Here is a 23,549-nt window from a genome sequence, read left to right on the forward strand (position 1 = left end):
TCCCCTGGGATGAGGGTCTGGGAGTCTGTTCTCTATCATGCCTTCTCCCAGCAAAGGGATGCTCAACCCCAGCTGGCTAAGGCCACTCAGCCCCTGATCTCCTCAGCACTTCAGGTTGGACTTTATGTGGGAGGGATGCCTCTAGTGATGGACCCACGGTGGACTCAGATCCATCCTGACTGGGTGATTTCAGCTCTCCTGGCCCCAGTTCTCTTTCTTGTGAAATGGGAAAATGGCACCATCCACCCAGGGAGCCTGCATTAGTGAGAAAACAGGGGAATGATGAAGTGCTGGTTACATGGAACCCAATGGCACTTGGATGTATTAGGAAGGGCTGATCTCCCAGTCAGATGTCACCTGGGAGTGGGGGAGTGTGGCCCCCAGGGCTGCCTGAAGAAGAGGACAGCCCCTGGAGGAAGGGCCAGAGCCAACTGCAGAGAATGGCCAGGGGTTTTCCAGGGAGGAGAAACCCATGGCCAGGCGATCAGGTGGGGCTCTGAGTAAAAATGTTCCTGAAATACACAGGTCCAGCAAGGAATTCCTGTGCCTGGAAGTGCATGTGCAGGACCTGGCTCAAGCACTGTCTGTGCTTCACACAGACTGATCACTCCTTGTGTCCCAGCACTGTCCCTTATTCCCTAGAGCAGCCTCTACAAAGCGGGTCCCATTCCTACCCCATTCTGCAGATGAGGAAACTGAGGCTCAGATGTGATTGCTCAGTTTGTCTGCAGTCATAGCCCTCTGAGAGCAGGGTGGGGTTTGTTCCTGAGGCCAGGTAATTAAATCCCTTTCCTCCACTCACTGATTCATCCATGAGACACCCTGAGCCCCCTCTGAGACCCTGAGCCCCCTCTGATGAGGAAGTGGGTCTTTGGCTGGCTATGAATCAGAGAGCATGGGATGGAGGAACACCAGGGTGTTAGGAGAGGGATACAGGCTTCAGGAGAAGATGTGGATGGGCCTGAGCTCAGCCTAGCTTTAATGGATGCCCTTGCACTTGTCATCCTGGATAGCCCCAGGTTCTTACCCCACCCCTCCACCCCAACCCTGGTTAAAGCTGGAGGAGGCAAGAGGAGTCCCTTAAGAAGGTGAGGAGTTGTGGGGGTGCTTGGGTGGCTCAGTTGGTTGAGCGTCCGACTCTTGGTTTCAGCTTGGGTCATGATCTCATGGTTCGTGGGTTCAAGCCCCGTGTTGGGCTCCGCGCTGACAGCATGGAGCCTGCCTGGGATTCTCTTTCTCCCTCTCTCTCTCTCTCTCTCTCTCTCTCTCCCTCTCCTCTGCTCTGTTTCTCAAAATAAACTTTTTTTTAAAAAAAGGTGGGGAGTTGTGTGCCCTTCCCAAGGTCACCCCGTGAGCTCTGACCCCCAGGAGCCCTCCTCCTGTGGTCAGCCTCCAGCACTGCTGCCACCCTCAGCCTGGGACCTTCATGGCATCAGAGCTGGGGCTGGGGTGCTGCTATGGGTTTGTATTCATCAGCGTTGAGCCTAGTGACCCTCTGTGGGCAGCTGTGCTCGGCTCTGCCTAGATTGGAGACTGCTGCCTGAGATAAGGGGCAGAAGGTCAGGGCCAGGCCCAGCCCCTAGAGAGATAGACTTCAAATCTTAGGCTGGCTAGCTAGGCCCCAGGGTCATTCTTCCACACTCATCAAGGAAGAACCCTCCATAAGCTATCCTCACCCCATTTCATAGGTGGAAAAACCAAAGCTCACTAAGAGGTGGGCCTCCCCCAGGGGTGATAAGCATAGAACTTGCTCACTGCCTTCGGATCTGCTTCCCTTTCCTAAACTCACAGTGGTGGGTGTCTTTGGAGCAGGGAGGGTTTTTGTGCCCTAGTGCCAGTATAGTCTCAGCCCACCAAGGTATTCAAGGACTCCGTCTGCAGGATTTCCAGCTCACTGCTCATCCAAAGGGTTGGGCCGTGGCCATGAGGGCTTTCCCTCCCCAAACACTCTGGAGTCTTATGTTGCTCCCCTGCCTCCAGAGGCCCCCTCCATGGAACTCCCTCACAGGAGAGTAAGTGGGACTCCTGTGACGAGGGCTTCTTAAGCCTTCACTGAAGGAAGTCTGCCAAGGAGGAGTATGGTAGGGGCTTTCTGTCTTTAGTAGGGGTGGGCAATGAGGACTCTTCCAGCTGATTTTATGGTCAGCAGCTTTGTAACTGGGGGTGGAAGGTTTGGAGTTGGAGGAGGACGTATGTCCAAGTTCATTCAAATATATATATATATATATATATATATATATATATATATATATATACACACATACACACACACACGTGTACATGCATGTGAGTATGGGAACACAGGTGCAGACATAAGAAATCATCTGTATGTGAACATATGCACATGTGAGTATAGGAACATGTGTACACATGCATGCATGCCAACATGTGCTCAGGCACATTCACACAAGGCAAATGAGTTCTTGTTCTGGATTCCCTTCCCAAGGCACAGGTGAGGCTGGGCTGCTTCCTGCTGTGGCTGGGTGTGGGGTGAATCACTGAACCTGTGGCTCCTGCCCCACTCATGCCTGGCTAAATGGACCCTTCTTGCTATCACTTGCCTTGTTCCTGCCTAGTGGTCCCTCCTTAAGTCTACCCTCACTTTATTCATTGGTTTACCTTCCTCCTAGAACTCACTCCAGCCTATGATCACTTTGTTTTGTGTTATCTTATTCCAACTAACACCATAGTATAGAATAAATGAAAAGGTGACCCCAGGACCTCACTTCTTTCAACAAGCATGTTTGTGACCTGCGCTGGGTGCTAGAGACACAGGATGAATCAGACCCGGCCCCACCATCACGGAGTGCCCAGTGGAGGGAGGGGGCTTCCACTTGTCTCCACGCTCACCCCCCAACCCCACAGTCACATATAGCCAATACCAGGCCAGACACACATGCAGACCATGGAGAGCTTGTGCAGTCTCACACCAACTGCCCGCCAGGTGCCTTTGTGATTACAGTTATCATTCATGGGGCCCAATGTTAACATGTGACCAACACAACCATGGGGGGCAAGGCTGATGTTACTGGTCCATTTTTCAGAAGAAAAGCAGGCAAGAGGAGGATCTGGGACCCAAACCTAAGTCTGTTTAGCTGCTGAGCCCAGGCCTGCAGTGCTATAGCGTGCATCGGCCACACCTGTGTGACCAGCAATCCCAGCACTGCCAGCAACCCTCGCCTATAGGCTGGGGAGGTGGGACATCCTCAGGGTCATACCACAGTTCAGGCGCCAGGTCCCAAACTCTGCTTCTAGTAAAGGCAGGAGAGGCTGAGGGGCACCACCGTGAAAGTCCCCCCAGACACCATTCCATAGGAAGCAGGACTTAACTTCCGTGGGGATTTGATCTAAATGTCTCATCTTCTCTGATTGGAACACAAACCACTGGGTCTCCCTTTTTCCTTTGGCTCCCAAGACTCTCAGAGTCGACGTAGAGACTCGACTAGACCAAATGCCTGGTCCACAGGGCTGCTTACCATGGCTCTTCTGTCTCATCCTTGTTACTCACAGCCTATGTTTACTACATATGCTTTTGTGAAGAGATGCTCAAAACTTTGCTGAATGAACTAGTGAATAAACCAAATTAAACTGTGCTCCCCATCCTGCCCATGCTCCCCTTCTCTAAGAGGCAGCTAGACCCATGGGAAGGAAAAGTAGACAGGAGTCAGTCAGGAGGCCCCAGTGCTCTGTGGGGTGTCAGGCCAGTTGCTCTCCCCAGTTTTAGTTTCCCTCTTCCTGTACCCCTGTCTTCACATCCCCCACCACCAAGTCGGGCAGGGCAGGTTGCTCTGGGAGGCTAGGCTGACTGTGGGTGGGCAGGGGGCCCTGCTCAGAGCCAACGCCCCACCAATGTGTAGGCCAGCATCTGGCTGGCACAGCCGTCTCCCTGGAAAACGAGATACTTCTTATTGAGATAACGAATTGCTCCGTTTAGATCCAAATTAACCTCCCCCCAATTACCCCATTTTCTACCACATTTCACCAGATCGAAATCCCCTTCTGCCCGCAAAGTCCTGTGCCTCTCCCCTCCTCATTCTCAAAGCCATGGCCTGGCCTTGTTCCTTTCAACAGCCTCAGAGGGACCAGCAGTCACACCCTCCCCCACACTGTGACCATGATTTTCTTTTCTTTCTTTCCAGGGGGTGGGGTCGGAGTAGGGGGAATGGGAAGCTTGATGCAGCTGCCGCTCTGAGGAGTGAGAATTTTTATTTTATTTTTTTAGCTCATTCTTTGAAATAAGGATGCAATATGGGATCAATTTTTGATGACAGTGAAGTAAAAGGGGAAAATAGTAGCAATTTTCTCTTCTGAACATGCCCTATTTAATGGAAGGATGTCACGATGGTTTTATCCAGAGGAGAGAGAGGGCCTGGTTCCTAGGGACACATGGTCAATCAGAGATGCCTGGCAGGATCTCACCCTGGGGATGGCTGGACGTCCCCCCCCCAGATTTCCAGTGCCCCCCATTAGTATGTCTACCAGGGCCCAGGACTTGGGGAGGTGAGAGACTGAACCTGCAGGGCTCCACGTCACCTTCTGGGGCCCAGCTACTATAGACTGAGATTCCATCTCCCCCGACCCTGCACCAGGGTGGACCCTCCCCACCTTGTGCTCTGCTGGTCTCTGCCTGCATCAGGATTCTAGAGCTGGGACCCCAGGGAATCCAGTGTTAATTAGGGTTATAAAATCCTGCCCAGCTGCTGCTGCTGCCTTTGTGTTAAAGCTAGGGAGCTGAGCTCCGGTTGGCCTGGAGCCGGTGAGGGTGAAGAATGGTGGTGGAGGCTGACAGGGGAAGGGACAGGACACCCCAGGATAAGAGAGTGAAGTGCTGAATCCTCAGCTGGCCAGGACTTGGATCAGGCATCCCGCCCCTTATCTCGGGGCTCAGGAGGGAGAGATGGGGTGACGAAGGGGGCACTGGTTGGGAGTTTCTTGGGGACACTGACCCGAGACCACTGCAGGAGCAACAGGCCTTCAGACCCAGTCCTGCAGGAATCTTGGGACCCTGGCTGGTTTTCAGGAGGACACACCCTGCTCTGCTGCTCTAAGTTGCCCCAGGTGAGGTTAAGATCCTTGGGCTGGATGGACTGGGAGGCCAGGGGTCTGGCTGCCAGAGCCCCATCTTCACCAAGAAACCCACCCATTCACCACAGAGCCCCTGAAAGCCTGGGGCACACCTGGAGCAGCTGAGTGGCACCCTGGCCAGCCTTGGCCCACCCTTCCTGAAGTCGAGTTCCCTCTGGCTAACTGTCCTCCAAGGCCTCCTTCACCTTGCAGTGCAAGGAGTGGGGACAGAAATGAATTAGAGCCATACCTTGAAGGACTGAGCTGCTCAGTGGCGGGCAACTCATTTGCAGACACGTGCAGTCACCCCAGGCGGCTTGTGACCCGCAAACACAGCACACAGCACACCAAATCCCCACATGCTCCCATGCGCCTGCACAGAATCCACGGTTATGGAGACCTCTAGCCACATGCCCTTGCAAGCATGGCTTCTGCCTAGGTGCGGTTGTTACAGTCAATGACTTTGGCTTCACACAGTAGAAAAACACTGGCCTCTCTGGAGCCTTTTTCCATCTGCCACCCATGGGCCCACTACACACACAAGCAATCCCAGACCCTTCCAGAGTGCTCACTAGGAGGCCAAAACAGCACTGGCAAGAACAGGCCCTGCCACCTCCTCCAGGGCACCTCCTGCCCCAAATATCCGCAGATTCTAGAAGACAAGTGGAGAGGTAGCGGGCTGGGCCTAGCATCGACAGATGCCGCCCAAAACCGTGCCTGCCACCTCCCTCCTCTCCTCGGCTGTGGCCGGGCCTCTGAAATAATTAGCAATTCTGCTCGACAAAACGCTGGCCCGATGGGATAATAAACTCCAACATCTGTCAGAAGAGCGAGCTCCTATGGAATTGCCAAGAGAAACATTTTTCTCCTCATTCAATTCACATTTAAATCGAAAACAACCCCTCCAAGTCTGCGCCAGGCCGGCGGCACGGGGCTCCGGGAGCCCACAAGCTGTTCCCGGGCCTGCAAAGAGGCTCGGACGAGTGGTGATCACTCACTCAAATTAACAAATCATTTTATTTAGAAATGAAGAGAATTTGTAAGTGACGGATGGCTTGAGAGCCACTGAGGAGGAGAGGAAAGCCAGCCGTTGGCCCCACTGCTAAACCAGCGGGCAGCCCTATGGTCCCCAGTGCCCTTCTGGCCCCTGGCAGAAAGGCCTCCCTGAGAGCTCCAGTCATGGGAGCCAGCACTCCCCCATCTTCACAACCACCCAGTGTGGTGACAGGCCAGGAATCATGTTGCTGTTCTGTAGTGGGAAACTGAGGCTCGGTGGAATGCCTAAGACCCCAGTTGTTCCTGTTGGCCTGAGAAGGACACAGGCCCCCCTTTCAGGGAGCTCAGGCAGGGCTTGCTCTGCCCAAAAGATGACTTCCTGGGCCTGCAATTCCACCTCTGGGCTGCTGGAGGTGCTGTGCAGAGAGGACTGAGTCCTGTGTGAGTCCAGGGTTGGGTCTGGCTATGGGCAAACTTGGCTTTATCCAATATAACTATGTTCTTTCTTTCTTCTTTTTTTTTTTTACAATGACATTCTTGAAACAGGAGCCCTAGAAATCTGGGCCCAGGGTCTCAGATTTACTGTCTATACAAGGAAAAATGTAGACTTAGATTGCCAAGGGTCTTCCCAGCTATGAAGGCCTCTGAAGACCAGGTACAAAATACTGATAAATGAAAAAAAAAGTTAACAAATGAGCCCCAGTCCTGGCCAGGCCTCTCCTTCGGGTTCTGACAGTGCCCTCTGTGCCTCCGTAAGGTCGCCTCTTTAGGGTTCCCAAAATGCCCATATGTCTTCCATCATACCCCTCCTCAGAGTTCCCCCAGGACCTATGTGCCCTCATCAAAGACTTCACTGCTCTGTCACTTAATTCCCAGCAGACAGTGCACTCTCTGAGGCAGGGACAGTGCTGTTTTTTTTCCCATCCCAGTGGTGCTAGTGCCCAGCTCTTGGTAACTATTTGCCGAATAAACGAACGAATGAATGTCTGGCTGCGCAGACACTTAAATGCATGAGACAGGGGCTCGATTCAGTGTCTGATTATCATGACACAATCTCATACCTCCCTGCTTTTGCATAGAATATTTCCTCTGCCTGGAATGCCATTCTCCTCTCTGTTTTTTCAGAACAATTATTTCCTGCTTCTTAATGTCCAGCTCAGTTGTACTCTGTGCTGGGCTTCCTCCTGCTTAGCCTCTAACAGCTGTGGCACCAGGCTGGTTTACAAGGCTGGCCACACTGGGCCAGGTTCTGTTGAGGTCACAGTGGGGCCTGATTCCTCCTGTGTCCCCTCTGGGGCCAGGGCTGATCTGAGGTGGGGGCTGATGGCATGCCCTACCTACCCCTAAGAGCTTTCTAGTTGGAAACATCAGGAGCTGCTACAATAAACTGAGGAGAGTTTAAACACCCTTGGAGAGTGGAGGGGGTTGTGGAGGGGCAATAAGACAGAAGATAGGGCCAAAGAGATGGGCAGGAGAGGACAGATTCTCAGGAAGACAGATTCCTAGAGCCAGGAGTGTTGAGGTGGCAATAGAGCTGGGGTTGCTCCTGCAGGCCATTTTCCTGCATGAGGCTCAGAGAAATGTTTCTTCTCCTCCAACTCTGACTGTTAGCTCAGATGTTCCACTGTGAGGAGACCCTTGATGTGCCTGATGATTCAGTGTTCCTCATCATAGGCTTCAGGGAGCCCCTGCCAAGGGGAGAGAAGACAGGAATGGGGTGCTCTGAAAACACCATACCTCTGTCCTGGACCCCATTGGCTCTGCAGAGGAGCATTGGGGAGACCATGACATCAGCTGTGGGGCTGCATCGACTTAGATGGGACCCTGGGAAACTTGGGCCCCAGCTGGTGCTATCCAGTGGTCTTGACCCTTTTCCTTGCTGCACCTCAATTTGCCAATCTATAAAACAAAGATATCCATCCTGGACCTGCCTGCCTACAGGTGCAGTGGTGCAGTGAGTGGAGAGAGGGACGATGAGACATCTGTGACAAAGGGTTTCCAGGCAGCAATGAGCATGTGCAGGGGGTGTTGACCTGGGACACACAGACGCACACATATGGGCATGCATAGGCCAGGATGCACACATGCACAGGAATTAGCTGCAGGTGTGTGTGCACGTCTGTCTGTAGCCATTCACATGGGTGCATGCGGCTTAGGTATGCTGCTGGGGTTGCAGAGTGGGAGATGGGATGGGAGCACGCAGGTTTTATACACATACATGTCTGTAGGTGCCTGAAGCCCACATGAGTGCCTGTAAGTGAGATGGGCCATGTTGGGCAGTAGGAACCTTGAGATAGTAGAGCTCTCTCCTGCCTTCCCAACCCAGCTCTTCAGACTCTTCCAGCACACACGCTCCGCATATCTTAGACATATACCCATGCATGCGGGCCCTATCACAGAAAGCCCTGACTGGCCTTTAGACATACATACGGGCATGCATATACATTTAGCACCATCCCTGACATGCATTTGGGGGCACATCCCAGCCATACCGACAGCTTCCCATGAGCAGACACATGCTCTGCTTGTTTTTGGCCTTAGGTGGGCCCCATCACCAATGCTGTGAACTCTAAAGGGAACTTGGGAGTTTTCTTTTGCTGACACAGGCAGCTGCTCAGGGTGGCCTGGCGCTGGGCAACCCAGGAAGATCCAGCACTGCCTGCTATGGCCACCTTGCATCTCTCACCGCCTGCTTAGAGGCAGCACTCTGGGCACAGGTGGGTGTCTGCAGTCTAGGGGAAGCTCCTGTTTAGTCAGGTTCCTGGAAAGAGCAAGGGTGGGTTGTGGGAGGGAGACCCCACAGAGTCTCAGGAAGCTGTGTCCCGGTCAGGAGATGGGGCTTGACCCTGAGCTGCCTCCTTCTCACTGCCTTCAGCCCTGCTCAGGCTCTGGGTTTGCGCTTATGGATGTGTGTGTGTGCTACTGACACCCGCTCCTTGCCTCCCTGATGTGATTGTCTTCTGACACCCCTCTGATACTCCATTACACATCCTCACATTATTTGTCAACTCTCTGCCTCCCATCTGGACCACAAGGTCCCAGAAGGCATGACCAGGTCTGCTTCTGTCACTGTGGAGTCCTCAGCAACCAGCAACCAGCACAGGGCCTGACAAACAGAAGACATTTGGTGTGGACTTGGGAAATGAATAGACAGGTGGAAGCTGACATGATGGGGTTCAGGGGGCACTGAGAAGTGCTGCAGTGGGAGGAAGAGCCTGCCACCCCTGCCCATATCAGCTTTGGAAATCAATGGGCCCTATGGAAGAGTGAGCCAGGAAGACAGGGCAGTGCCATGAGAGGCAGGACCATACTTCTGTTCCTATTAGCCAGAAGAGGCTGCACCCCACCTGCCCTGTGGGGAATACACAGGCTCCTCCCCTAAGATCACCACCACTCCCCAGAGCCGCAAAGTATCCCCAGAGCCGCAAAGCATCTGCAGTAGAAGTGGGCACTGCCTGGGGGCTGGGCCAGGTCACAACACAGGCACAGGCATGCAGTAGGTGCTCAATATATGTTGTAAAATGAATGATATCCCTGCCTTACTCAAAAGGCTGCCAGGGCTTTCAAGGCCTGGTATTCAAGGCCTCCCACTGCCATTTCTACCTTATTGGTTGTGCACTGCTTCTTCCTCAAGCTCGCCCCTGCCCATGGCCCCTTCATCCCTTTTTTTATGCTGTGGTCCCATCTGGCCTGCCCCTTCTCCTGGCCAATTCCCCGGCCAGATCCTGTCACAGCTCACCGGCCTCTGTGGGGATGTCTCCCTGAGTGCTCCCAGGGCCAGTCCCGGACACACATGCAGGTGTCAGGAGGGGTACTAAGGGCAGCCCAAGAGGTGAGTGGTAGACGAACTCTTGTTCTAGCCCCTCAGGGCCAATGTCCCCATTGCAGCCCCTTCTCTGGGGCATCCTGATGCTCCCATGAGGGCCAATGTCCCCTGTCGATTGCTGCAGGCTGGACAGGAGGAACAAAGCAAGGGGTGAGGGGCTAGGCCCATGGGGGCGTGGGCTCTGCCGGCAATGTCTCTGCTCTTCCCCTGGGCTCAGGCCTGGCTGGAGTCTTGAGTCCTAAGCCTTTGGAGACTTGGTGGGGCAGGGGGGTTGCCCTTGAGATGGGAGAGGTACAACCTGTGGTGGGGACATCTTAGAATGTGATGTGAGGATGTTTCTGAATTTGTGGGGGGCTTCCTGGGCTTTGCCTAGAAGCTTCAGATGGAGGCACTTGCCTATAGAGGAATGGAAGAAGGGACAGGAACATGGGGGTGGGGGATGTGGTAACTCAGTCCGTGTCTCCTGGGCCAAGGAGGGCTAATGGGCAAGGAAGTCTAAGCCAAAATTCTCCAGAGGTGGAATCAAGGCTTAGGCTTCAGCAAGAGGGATCATGATCTGACATAAGGAAGAAATTCCAGACATTTGGTGGGCTCCAATTCTGGAATGGGACCCTGAGGACATGGTGGCATTTCCCTCCCGAGTCAGGGATAGGCTAACATGCCGCTGCCTGGGGACAGGGAGTGGGCCAGCCCTCCTCCAGCCCCCTAATTAGAGAAGCTGTTCTGGTTTCCTGGCATCAAGGACCTGTGTCCCCAGAATTCCTGGGACCACAATCTTGTGAGCCAGGACCTGACCTTGTCCCCCTGAGCTGCGTTGGTAATTTTACATGTGAAACATCTGTGACCTAGTTGGTGACCTCGAGGCCCATGACACCAACCCTGGGCTGCATTTCGCCTGACAAGTAACCCTGGGAACATTTTTCCAACTTGTGATCAATGGACTCAGGAGTGACCCTGAAGCTGCTAGAGCAGACAGCACTCTCATGGGAAAGCTCGGTGGAAATGGGCGCGTGCTATGGCTCTTGAGCGATTATGTGGGGTGCGGTGGGAGTGTACACAGGCCCTCCGGGCTGGCACCATTCCTCAAATTTGGCAGTGCACCCAGGGCTGGAGCCCTTAGAAATGCTGCTCTTGACAGGCAGGAAGCCAGGGAGGGTGACACGGTGCAGGGGGCAGCCGGCAGCCTCCTCCAGGCCAGGCTCTGGCTCCCTTGGGTCCTCTATGGAGACTTAGGAAGGCCCGACCTCCACTCCTTGTCCGCTGTCCCCTCCCCCCATCTCTCCTTCTAAGAGGAAAATCACAGGGAAGCAAACCTTGGGGGGAGAAAGGAGAATGTTTTTAATTAAAAGTTTAAGAGAATTCACGTCCTGAGGGAGTCGGAGCAAGAGAAGGCGGGGAGACAGTGGGGGCAGTGGGGGGGTCGCGGGAAAGTAGGCCACACCAGCTGAGGGCTGGAGCCCAATCCTTCCAAATGCCCAGGGCCCACCACTGCAGCAGGTTCTGAGCCACTGAGGGCTCTCTGTGCAGATGAGGCCTCGGCTACCTCTGGTTTCCCATCTAGGGAATGGGTGGGGGAGGTGGGGCAGGGGGCTCAGCAGTGATGGCTGGACCAGAGCAGCACCAATTGCTGAGGCTAAAACAGCTTAAATTCCTGCACTGCTCCTTCTGCCTAGCCCTACCACTGGAGGCAGATGTTCCTGGTGCCCCCTGGCTGGAGCTGCCATGCTTGGTCAGGGCCAAGGCCTGGGCCACCTGCTGCGGGGCTCCATATGTGCCCTGTCTATAGTTCATTGTCTCAAGAAGCCCCCACCTCATGGCTAGACCAGATCCTGGTCGGGACGGGTGGGGTGGAGAGTATGGGGGGTTCAGGGCAGCCCGATTGCTGTGGGATCTTGTCCAACAGGCGGGGGTAGCAGACAGATGTTAATGAGGATCATTGGGATTCCTATAAACCAAGTATTGGCTGCACACCTGGCTCAGCTCATCCATGCATGGCCATGCATACTGAGCAGAGGCATTTGGCATTCGGAATTCTGCCCCCTCACTCCCAGCCTGCCTGCCATACACGTGCCTACCAGGGCAACTCCACTTAGTGACTCAGTCTGAGCCTAGCTTGGCCTGATCAGTCCCTGAGTGTGAGCAGGTACCCATAGGTGCCCCCAGAGCAGGGCTTGGTCAGCTCTACTCCATCCCTTCCTCCTGCCACAGGGAGGGTACAGACACCCTCAGCCCACTGACCTCCATCTGGTCACCAGGCCCCGGGTCCAGCATGTATGTTAAGGGGGCCAGTGCATGGGGTGGGGGGTCCTGTGCACAGCGGGTGGCCAGAGCTGACCTGCAAGATGGACTCATCCCCAGTAATCTTCCTCAATCCCATCCCCGCCTACCCCTTCCTGGGAAAAGGAAAAGGCGAAGGGAAAATAAGACAGATGCAGTATTTTGCAAAATGAGCTAATTACACAGCAGTCATACAAGGAGATGAGATTAGCAGCATATTTGATAAAAGGAGACACAGGTATGCATGTGGGAGGTAGAGAAAGGTCACTGTTATCCCTGGGAGACTGTGGGGCTTGGTGCTTCTGCCAGGGCCATACGGAGTGGGGGCTGCAGCCCTGTCACTCAGGCTACAGTCACACAGCTTAATCCTGGGCCATGTGAAAGCCGCAACCTTAGGGAAACAAGTCAGTGTGTGCATGTACATGAGAACACACACGCTCATGTCTAGACACCCCCCATGGGATACATACACACATAAGCCCAGGAGAGGGAAGAACAGCCACACTCTCCCATGCCTCCCCTACACTCGCTCCCCTGCAACCTTGTGTCTTGGGGTTAGTTAGAGCTGTGCTTGTGGTGGGGGTCCTATGCACGAACATCCAAGACAGAAGTCAGTGTAGCTGTAGCTCTCATTAATGGGGCTGTCACCACTGCTGGCTGAGAACGGATAGATGCATTTTCTCGTTTAAATGCCTACTCATCTGCTGGCCCCTGGGGTCAGGGCCCTCCCACCTGAGGGATGTGGGGGTACACCAGCCCAGGCTGTTCCTCTCATCTCACGGTACCTACTCCCCAACTCTTCAGCCCTTCATACTATGGGTGTATGGGAAGATGCTCTTGAACTCCCTAAGCCCCAGCACCCAGCAGGGCCCTGAGGCCCCCAATGACCAGAGCCAAAGGTCCAAGATGTAAGCTCAGAAGAGCTTCGAGCCCCTCAGAGCTCTGGGCAAGAATGTGTAGTGGTGCTAAACTTGCACAAGGACACGAAGATGTGAGTGGCTCTGGGTGGAAGGCCACAGCTCTCACTCCCTGAGACGTGAGCACCACACACCACTGCTGCACACCAGTCTCACCACGCTTCCCTCTGGGGAGGGGTCAGCAAACACCTGAGGACGGAAGGTGGGGGCGGGCAGGAAGTGCTGCCTACTTGCTGACAATCCCCATCGGTTCCTGGGGGTTCGGCCTTCTCACCCCACAGCCTGCTCCTGACCGTCCAAGACCCCCTGTCCCCGTAAGTGCCACCTTCTCCACCCCCCCCCACCCCCACCCAGAACCTGGAGGGTTCAGCCTGTTTCCCTTCCCATTCTAACCCCTAAGCTACACTCAACTCTGCCTGACCCCACACTCCTACCCGCAGGGCCCCTCCATGCTGTTCTCTTTCACAGAATGCTCTTTCCCACCCTCTGGGAGGCAAACCCCCTCCTTCCCTCCAGCTTCAGCCCCAGCCTCAGCCTCAGCCTCAGCCTCAGTGTTACTTCTCTGTGCTTCCAGGTAACTGGGACTCTTTCATGAAAGCCCAAAGTGAGGTCAAGTGATGGCAATCTTCCCCGTGGCCCAAGCCCCTGCCTTGTAACAGTGATAACCACACAGCACACACAGGTCTAAGAGCCAGTCAAGTCTCAGCTCAGACAAAACCCTCGGCAATCCTGCCAGGTGGACTCTTCTCTGATCCCCTGCCCTGACCCTGTCTCAGTGCCTGTCCATCCATCTGTCCATCTGCCGGATGCTCATGCCTCCTGAAATTGGATGCTGCTGGATCTGATGACAAGGAACACAGGGGAGGCGAGGGGTGGAGCTGGGCCTGGGGAGGGACTCTGCATAGGGGGTGGGGAAGCCCCAAACTTGGCCTTGAGAGGCCTGAAGGCCGTCTCTGCCAGGAAGTTCCTGAGTTGTGCCAAGGGGAGACTGCACTGGTCCCTCCTAATCCTGCTCCTGGCCTGGGGATGCCCTTGCTGGTTCCCCGTACCTACCCAGTCCAGGCCCAGCAGTCAAGTGGGTGAATCGGTGGGTCATAGGTGGGGAGCTGCCTGCTTGCCCATCAACCCCAACTATCCAGGGAGGGGCTGGACCCAAGGCACCTGGGCAGCTGGAGATAGGGCCTCACACCCTCGGCTCCAGCTGGTGTTGACACAGCAAACATGCCGCGACTCCCATTCGCTGAGGCACCAAGTGGGCAAACACAGGAAGGCTGGAACAAAGGGCTTGGCAACCGTGACCAGCCTCTCAAACAAGGGACCCAAGCCCTGTGCCAGGAGGCAGGAAGCATTAAGCAGCCTGGACAGTGTGGCCCACAGAAGTGGAAGCTAGGGACAGACCCTTGATGAAGCATCCAGAGTAGGGGGAGCCGGCCTGAAGACCGATGGCCTGGGGTCAGTCCCGTGCTAGGCACAGACCAGTCTCATCCATGGGACTTGTCCCATGTGCATTCCTTCTTGAATCGGTGTCACCAAGGTCTGGGCATAAACTCTGATGACAGATCTGTGAGGCTATGCTTGTTGCTCCTACTGTCCGGGTAGGGAAACTGAAGCCCAGAGAAAGTGAGATCTGCCAAGGGTTCAGTGCGCTACTCAAGTGCAGAGTGGGGGCTATAGCACAGCAGTGGTTTAGGCCCCTGATGCTTGGCCACCTTCCGCTCTGGGCCTGGTCATGTGTATCATGAGCCATGCGACATCTTTATGGGGGACTCATGGCCAAAGGTTCTTTTTGGAACAGTGCAAGGTTAGGACTATGCAGGTTGTGGTCACTAGGTGAGGTTTCCACTAGACTGCAAGGAATGATGTCTCCACTGGGCATAGCCCTGCATGCCTCTGCCGAAGGCCCACCTCACAGTGTGTTTGTGCACGTGCTCTGCATGGCCACGCCATTGGGCGAGACCTTCCATCACCTTATGCGTGTGGATGCCCCACCATGAAGACATGTACGTGCTCTCTGTACCTCTGGTCTGTACTTTGCTGTGCCCTCCGCCTTGGACCCTCTTCCTCTGCCTGGCTACATCTTCAGCAACCCCCCTGCCCCCACCCCAGGTCCCCTAGGCCTGATCAGAATCCACAGGCTTACCACCCTGGCCCACACTTTGTGGAATGGGTCATATCACTGTCACCTTGAGCAGACTGCACTCTTTGAGGGAGGAGCCCCATAGGTCTATTCCCCCATCTCTGGACCTGGTAACCTAGTATGGTGCTCATACACACCGGTTGCTCAGCACTCAGTAAACAAAGGTTGAAGGAAGCAAACAGCACCCAAAGTACCGGGTATCCCTTGACACAGTGAGCCAGGATCAACTGATCTCCGGGAAAACCTTGGGGGACCCCACCCAGGGTCACTATGACACCATGGGCTGGGCTGGCCTTCAGGTGTGGGTTTGGAAAGACTAATGAGGGACCTCAGAGGGGCTTCTCACCATGCCTGTGCTGGGTGCAAGGAACCAGGCCCTCTCTGCCAGCAGCCCTGTGAGCCGACTCACTTCTCCCATAGGTACCCACTATCAAAGCAGAGGCATTGGTCCCTAGGTATGTTAAGCCATGAAAAATGGGGATGACAGAAGTGACTGGCTGCTCCCAAGGCTGCCGCACCCTGAAGGGGCCATGCTTACCAATGTGCAGCTACCACCCCAGGCCTCAGGTGGTGAGCCCTGCCCCCTACCTCTGTCATCTCTTCACCCCCCTCCCCTCCAGTGCAAAATGATGCACAGGCTACACCTGCTCGGCTCCCTTCCCAGCTCACAAAACCCGTATGGACAGACGCAGCCTGACTCACTTCTGCTCATGCTCACTGCCAGGCCAGGGCTTGGTGCCTTCCTTCTTCCCTTCCTCCACTTTTGGAAATTCTACCAGCTCAAGTGCCACCACCTCCAGGCTGTCTCCTTAGACTTCCCCTCCCATTATCAGCTGTTCTATACACGAGGATCTCAGAGTTTGTCCGTCTCCTCAAAGTATGGGGTCCTGGAGGATGGGGACTAGCTGGGCCACCGGCTCACCCTGCCTTAGATGCACCCTCCCTCCCCCAGCCCTTGTACATGAGGTTTCAGAACAAAGGGCCAGAAGCTATTAAAACTCAATTAAATTTCTCACTTCTCTGATCCTGAATTAGACTGGTTTGTCCCTGTGGCACCTGCGGGCCCTGTTCTTCCACATCCCAGCATCTGCCCCACGTGTCCAGCTAGGACCCCCAAGGAGGTGGGCAGAAGCAGGAGAGGATCCTACCTCAGCGCCGGCTTCTCTGGGAGTGTAATCCAATGTGTCTTCCCTGGGGGTCCACGGCCGTTTCATCCATTTGGCTGACCCCCCACCCTCATGCCCTAGATTCCCTTTCCTGTGGTAGTCAGGACATACAGGTTGAATAGGAACCCACTCTCTAGCTATCTATCCACTCTCTAGCTATCCTGTGTCCCCCAACTGAGGTCTTGCCCCTAGGCCCTTGTTTGTGCTCTGCCTCCTGCCTTGCAGACCCTCAACTTTTCCTTCCCCACCCTGGGGCTTCCTCTTTGCTCTAGTCAGCATGGCTCTACTTCCTCCCAATCCTCAGGAGCTCCGTGAGGAGCAGGCACACAGGCTCAGGAGCCAGGGTGAGCTGGGGGAATTGTGACCCTGTTTTAGCCAGGCAACAGCCAAGGCTGGCACTGTCTCTGCACCTCTGTTTCCTCATCTGTAAAATGGTAATTCTGCTCTACGGTAAAGCAGAGACTGGCTCCACACCTGGGGTCAGGCTGGGGGCAATGGGAAGGTTTGCTGAATGACTGAGTGAACACGCAAATGACAGGGAGACTGAACGGTGCTATGGGGAAAGCACCTGGCATCATGGAGCAAGGCCACTGGGCAGGTGAGGCTGACACCCCCTCTTGGAGCAAGTTCTGGGTCTGGGGTGCCTTGGCTAAGGTATCTCCACAAGAAGTGGTCAATGCTGGTCAGGGCAGACAGGATGTTGAGCTTCCTGGCCTGACACATGGCCCTTTAGTTTCCTCTGACCTTCAGCCACTAGGGAGAGTTCAGCAGCAGGGCGGGGGGTATAAGGCTGATCCACCAGGCTCTGTGGACTCAGGGGTGTTGCACCCAGGCCCCTAGATCCTTTGGCTAGAAGATGCTGGGGAATGACCACAGCTCTTCTGACCCTTCTTGAGGTCCCTGTACTATGGAGGAGGAGCCACGAGAGGAGCCTGCTCTACAGGGGAAATCCTAGGAACTAGGGAAGGCTGGCCCAAACACACAGCTCGGCCTTTCTTTAGCCTGACAGGCCGAGCCAGGCCTTCATCTGACCACCACTGGCTAGGGCGAGTAGGATGGATGAGGTTGGATGAATGAGGTTTCCCCTAAGGATCCTGGGGACACACCCCACCTGCATGACCTCCCTCTTCGTTTCCAGGGAGGCTGGCTGAGGCTGCGGCCTCCTAGGGGTCTCTGGCCACACCATGTATCCTCCGAGGAGGCCATCCCCATGTAGACCTCCACCAGTTGCTGGGAGCGGCGTGTCTTTGCCCAAGGCTCACGCTGACTCCCAGGGCCTGTGGGTATATGGGGAGTGCACAGCAGCTTACCTTTCCTCCCCTACACGTTCAGGCCACCTCGGAGGAGGAGCTCCCTCTGAGCCCTGTTCCTGAGTGGTCACTCTGCCACCACATGCTGCCTTGTCTCTCCTGAGTGCTCACCACGGCCCAGGTCCCTGTCCTTGTTTCCTTGCTGGCCGGCTCTCTTGCTGCCTCCCTCTGTTAGGTGGGGGTCCCCAAGAGTTCCCACATGAGAAGTATTCAACAGATGTCCATTCACTTATTCTGTGCTCCCCCCATCCCTGGGGGCCCCAGGTGGCTCCTCTGGGTGGCACTGGCACCTTGCCAGGAAGCAGCAGCGCTGTTTGGGTGAGGGGAGAATAATCAGCCTTAAACGTCGCAATCAGGGAGAACAGGCTGCTCAGGCCCCTGGCGCCCACGCGTGCGCCTAATTGGCTCTACGTGTCTGTGGCTCCTTTCAAGAGCGGGAAAGTGGAAGGGTCAAGATCTCTTAATGTTTGTAATGAAGGGGAGGCAGAAGCCACTGCCGGCCCCACGTAAACACCTTTTAATTGCACGGAGAAGGGTGGGCGGGGGCAGCCCATGCTACAGAATCCCTTGCCTGTCTGTCCCCCATTACTGTGGCTTTTAGAGCTTCCCAGTCTGCAGTCAGATCCCAGAGGGTGACCTCCAGCCAGAACACAGAGTCACAGCCCTTGCACCTGTTGTACAAATGTTCCTGAGACTCCTACTCTGGGCCAGGCCTCCTCCAGGCCTTGTCCTTTCAGGGCTGATCTGCCCGTCCAACCCCCATCAATCAGTGCAGCTGAGGACCCAGCTCTGAACCAGCCTCTGGCTGTCTCAGTGCCAAACTCTTCCCCCCAAATCCTTGCTGCCTCTTCCAGGCAGCCCCAAGCTCAGTTTTACCCTCTTAAACTGAAGTGATCTTCCTCCTGCTACAGCTGCCCCATTCCATCTGCACCTCTCTGAGGTCCCAATGTCCCCTGCTTACGCGGCTTTTATTCATCATGGCTGCATCTCTCTGTCCCATTACACCAGTGGTTCTCAACCAGGATTTGGGGGTAAGGGAGTTTTCCCCCCAGGTGACATTTGACAAGATTTGGGGACATCTCTGGTTGTTACAGCTGGGGGAGTGGTGTACTACTGGCATCTAGTGGGTGCAGGGCAAGGACGCTGCTGAGCAATCCTACGGTGCACAGAGCAGCCCCCACAACCAAGAATTATCCTGCTTGAAATGTCAGTAGTGCTGACACTGAGAAACCCTGCCTTGGATGAAGCCTTGGAAAGAAAAGCAGCAAGTAAGCAGGAGCGAGGTGGAGTGTGCTCCCTCCTGACAGGAGTGGTCTGCTCTACAGCTTGGGGGGGGGGGCTCCCCGGCCCCCTCCCTGGCTCATTCCTTCTATTCCTCTGAGCACCCAACCCAGGGCCCAGTTCCTGAACAGACCTGGCCACACTGCCAACAATGCATCAGTTTAATTGGGTTAAGTGGCCATTAGCGGCAAAAGCAGGGCGGCTGTGTGCAGAAGGGTTTTTAATTTTACTCTTTAAATGATGCTCGCTCCCCAGAGAGGTGACTGAGGGTGGGAACACTGCCCACTGGAGCCCCCAGATCCAGGGCTGCAGCTGCGCCACCCCCTGTCCCATCCATCTGGGCCTCACAAGGCTGGGCTGGGCCTCACGAGGCTGGGCTGGGCCTCACGGGTGCACCGTGTCTGTCTCCACTGCCCAAGGAAGAACCTGTGGGCGCAGGCACTTGCCCAAGGTCACTAGGTCATTCCAGGGCAAGCCACTATCAGAGGAGGCCAGAGCCCCATCTCTTCTTCCCTCAGCCCTGTCCACACCCTGCAGTCAGCAAATGCCATGTGGCTACCGGTGGTAGTCCAGAGGAGGCCAGTGTTGGGGGGCAGTTTGTGGGGTCTGAAGCCCAGCTGCCCAGATCTAAAGCCTGAATTTGGTGTGGGGCTTAGGGCCAGTGGTTTAAACTCTCTGGGGCTCAATTTCCTCAAATGTAAAATGAGGATACGATACTCTCGGCTTGTAAAGAGGATTTGGAGAGATCTGGAGTGTTCTGGCTCATTGTAGGCTGGGCACCTGATAGGCACTAAGAAAGAGGCCAATGATCATGGGAGGGAATTATTTCTGCCCATTTTAGGGGAAACATTCTGACTTCTGAATCTACATAAATCATCTGTGGGCACTGAGAAATATTGAAGCTCAGCCCCATCCCTGGAGAATCTGATGTACTTGGTTTGGGGCGAGGCCTGGGCATCACCATTTAAAATCTCTCCAAGTGACCTCAATGTTCAAGCAGGTTTCAAAACACTGCAGGAAGACAAGGGGCACCTGGGTGGCTCAGCTGGTTGAATGTCTGACTCTTGATCTCAGCTCAGGTCTTGATCTCAGGGTCATGAGTTCAAGCCCTGAGTTGGGCGTGGAGCCCACTTAAAGAAAAAAAGTTTGAAAAACACCATAGGAAGACAAAGGTACAAAGGCACAACGTCTGGAAAGGTCTTGGCCCTGGGAATAGCAGGAGGTACCTGAGGTGGAGCATGGGGAACATGGGCATGGTAGAAGGGGAGAGCTTAAGGACTGAGGTCTCTAGGTCCTGGATCCCCAGTCAAGCCTTTCCACTGCCTCTGGCTTGTTTGAAGTTTGAGGTAAGAGGGTCTCCCCAAGAGCAGGCTCTAGCCACACTGATGTCCCTCAGTGCTCTGGCCTTGGGCTTCCCATTCTCTGGGAACTGAGACAACTGAACCACAATGCCCATGGCCCCACCACTGAGAGGAGGCTGGAACCCCTTGCATTCAGGTCACTCCTGACCTTATCAAGGCTGTATCTCCTCTCACAGCCTCTCCTCTAAGCCACAGAACAGAGGTATCAGGGATGGTGCTGAAGGTGGCACAACCTTTGGGGACACTGTTTTCTTTGTGGCCTTTATAAATGATGGTTCCTGGAGGTATGAGACTGAGACCAGAAGTACTGGGCAGGGATGGTCTCATGTCCCTATTTTACAGAGAGGGATGCTAAGGCTTGGGATGGGACTAGACTGAGTGCTCTGTGAGGGCAGGAGCAGGGCCTGCCCTCCCCCTGCCCACCAGCACCAGCCTGGCACACAGTAGTCCACTAGAGAATGTTGATGACTCATTGGAGGAAAAAAATACAACCAGGAAGAAATGACCTTTCTGACAAGGGCTGTGTGTCAAGGCCCCAGCAGGGAGGACAACAGAGTCCAGATTTGGGCTGCCTCCAATGTGCTGTAAGTTGCTAAGGCAACTCTGCCTCCAATGTGCTGTAAGAACTCAGGTACCTCCCTCCCTCTCCTGGGACTCAAGACCCTTAGAGAGTGGGCCTTGGCTCAGAGGACCCATCTCCCTGGTAGTAGAATTCATAAAACAGCTCCCCTCCATGTTTCCAAAGCTAAGGCCCTAGCAGGTTTCCTGGACTTGGGAATGCTGGTTGCCTGTGCTGCAAGGCTCCTGACCTGGCCCTGCTCCTTCCCTGACTCTTGCCTGCATAAATCACCTTGTGCAGCTTGGAGAAACTCGTAACAAATGTCTGATTGTCCCTGATTAGATGAGCCAATGAACTTCCGTCCTGTGTTGCTCAGATTTCTCTTTGCAAGTCCCAAATTAAAATTCCAGACCAGAGCAAGAGGATTTAAATTGGATTACTGGATGGGGTCCAGGGAGAGAGGAACAATGGATGGGGGGGCAAGGGGTCCAGGCCCCCACATCCCTGCCTCCATATGCACCCAGGCTGCAAACAAATGTGAGAAAGGAAAGAAGGGCCAGAACTTGATTAAAAGCAAATTTAAAACACAATTAAGACCAAAGCTCATCCTGAACAATTAGGACCAAGGCAGGGGAAGGATGGTTGTCCTCTGCATCCTCTGGGGATATGGACAGAAGCATCTTGTGGGCCTAGAGCCAGAGGCACTGCAGCAGGGGGGTTCATGGCCCAGCAGAGTGCTGGGAAGGTAAGTGTGGTGGGCTCTGTGCACACCTTGGAATCATGTGGGAGTCAAGGGCATGGCTTAGCATCAGAGTGACCTGGGTTCACATCCTGGCCTGATGCATGGCATGTCTGAGTCTCTGTCCCCTCTGTGAAGTGGGCCTCCATCATGGGGTTGCAGTGAGAGTAACCTGTGACAGACAAGACATGGTGAGTGCCCAAACAGTGAATGCCCTTTTCCATCATTCTTTTTTCTTTTATTTGAGAGAGAGAGAGAGAGAGAGAGAGAGAGAGGGAGAAGGAGAGAGAGAAACAGCACATGTGAGAGCAGGGGAGAGGGGCAGAGGGAGAGAGAGAGGGAGAGAAAGGGAGAGAGAGAGGGAGAGAAAGGGAGAGAGAGAGGGAGAGAAAGGGAGAGAGAGAGAGGGAGAGAAAGGGAGAGAGAGAGAGAGAGAGAGAGAGAGAATCCCAAGCAGCAGGATCCATGCTCAGAGTGGAGCCTGATGTGGGGCTCGATTTCAGGACCCTGGGATCATGACCTGAGCCAAAATCAAGAGTTGGATGCTCAACCAACTGAGCCCTTCAGGCTCTCCCCCATCATTCTTCTATTGAAAATAATTTGTGGCATGTCAGGCTGGCTCAGTTGGAAGGGCATGCAACTCTTGATGTTGGAGTTGTGAGTTTGAGCCCCACACTGGGCGTAGAGATTACTTAAATAAATTTTAAAAAAATAAGAAGAAAATAATTTGTATTTGGCACCAACTATGTACCAGGCCATGGGCTAGGCTGCAGATGCAGTGGGAAGGAGAGAGACCTCTGCCCTGCCTTGAGGGGCAGGGTCCAGCATGTGGGTGGGGTATAGAGAGAGTTGGGATCAGGACCCAGGCCTTGGGCTCTACCCTCCCTGCCAAGCTATCAAGGTTGATAGTTTGTCTAGAACTGGGGAGAAGAACTTGGGGAGGGACCTCAGATTTGCAGTGTCCGGGGAGGATGGGCAGGGGGCTGGGCCCTGGGCTCCATCTGTGGAGGGCAAGTCAGGTATCTGTCATTGCCACCACTCACCACCTCTCATTGAGGGAACTGGTCCTAAAGCCAAGGTGGGCAGCAGGCCTAAAGGATGCCTCTTCTCAAATTTATCAGAAAGTTTCAACACAAGTTCAGGGCTGGTTGCCCGCACTTTGTAAAATGGAGGAAAGTAAGGAAGTAGTGGGCAAATGAGGAGTCTGGAATGAATGGAAGAGAGAGAGAAAGAGAGGCAAGAAAGGAGGGGACAGGATCCAGGTCAGTCCCAGTTCTAGGAAAAGCAAGGAGGGGACATGATATGCTGGATGGATAGGGCAGCAGAATGTTTCTCACAGTCAGGGGAGACACTCTTGCCCTACCCTGGGACTGCTGTCCCAGTTGAAGACTGGGCTTTGCCTCCTCCCCGGGGCAGTTCATTTCTCCACTTGTCTCCCCACCTGTGACCAGGAGATCCTGAAGGTCAGGCTGGACTGGGGCTGGGTTCACTCTGGGTCGTCTGGATCCACCCTGGGTTGGGAGGCCTTCAGGCTCCACTTCCTCTGGGACCCTGGTCCCAGCATGCCAGCCTCCCCCTATTCTATGATTCCAGGTCACACAGGATGGGCAGGGGACCCCAGGGGGATGGCAGGGTCCAGCTCCTGGGGAAGAGGGTTCTCTCCTTGGGGCCTGGATGTGGTGGGGGCTTGAGCTAGGTCACTGACCTGATTTAACCCTGCCAGGCCCCTGGTCTGAGCTTGGGTATGGCTTGTATGGATTTGCTCATCCTTTTAAAAAAAAATAGTTTTACTGAGATACAATTCACATACTACAGAATTTACTCACATAAAGTATATAATTCAGTGTTGGTTTTTTTTTTTTTTAGCACATTCAGAGTTGTACAACCATCACCACAATCTAATTTTAGAGTATTTT

General features: G+C 54.5%; 1 protein-coding gene across 12 annotated transcripts in view; it reads right to left on the bottom strand.

The window, feature by feature from the left end:
- The window catches only part of CACNA2D2 (calcium voltage-gated channel auxiliary subunit alpha2delta 2), a 142,572-nt gene that overhangs the window by 45,507 nt on the left and 73,516 nt on the right, over positions 1 to 23,549 (bottom strand). The window lies entirely within an intron of this gene.

This window comes from Panthera pardus, unplaced genomic scaffold (genome assembly GCF_024362965.1).
Source record: "Panthera pardus isolate Hobbes unplaced genomic scaffold, ASM2436296v1 HiC_scaffold_8, whole genome shotgun sequence".
Classification (NCBI taxonomy): domain Eukaryota; kingdom Metazoa; phylum Chordata; class Mammalia; order Carnivora; family Felidae; genus Panthera; species Panthera pardus.